Source organism: Oncorhynchus nerka, linkage group LG7, assembly GCF_034236695.1.
Source record: "Oncorhynchus nerka isolate Pitt River linkage group LG7, Oner_Uvic_2.0, whole genome shotgun sequence".
Lineage (NCBI taxonomy): Eukaryota > Metazoa > Chordata > Actinopteri > Salmoniformes > Salmonidae > Oncorhynchus > Oncorhynchus nerka.
This window is the reverse complement of record NC_088402.1, coordinates 77,645,782-77,646,309: the sequence shown is the minus strand read 5'-3', so window position 1 is coordinate 77,646,309 and position 528 is coordinate 77,645,782.

The window sequence follows — 528 nt, the reverse complement described above, 5'->3', positions numbered from 1 at the left end:
ACAGAAACTCCCCTCTTATCCCATCCCCAACAACCTCCCCCTCTTCAGAATTGAAGCACAAAACACTTGCCTCTGTGCCTCCATGTCTTCTGATACCCCAAACCCCAAAAGCAAGTGGTGCTGCCCTTTTCGACTAATCTGGAATTAAAAACTAAAGCCTTATGGAGAGTAAACCAGGACCGATATTTAAAGTGCAAAGTGAGGAGTGAGGAGGTTGATGTAGATCAAAGGAGGCTTAGAAAACAAGTGAGTGTATTACCATTTTTTAAAAATGCGTTCTCACAAGTTTAATTTCTTGTTGTTGGGGAGGAGGAGTCATAATGTGAGAGGAACTAGGGGGTTATAGCTGAAGATTTAATTAAGTGTAATCTTGTTACCCCTATGTATAAGGAAAATATTTTATTATGCATTGAGTAATCTTAAAACCATCCCCACAGCTGATATAAGTACCCATTTAAGAACTAAGTTGACTTGGTAAAATTCACCCTACTGTTGCTGTCAAAAAGATTAAAAAGTGAAGATACAACA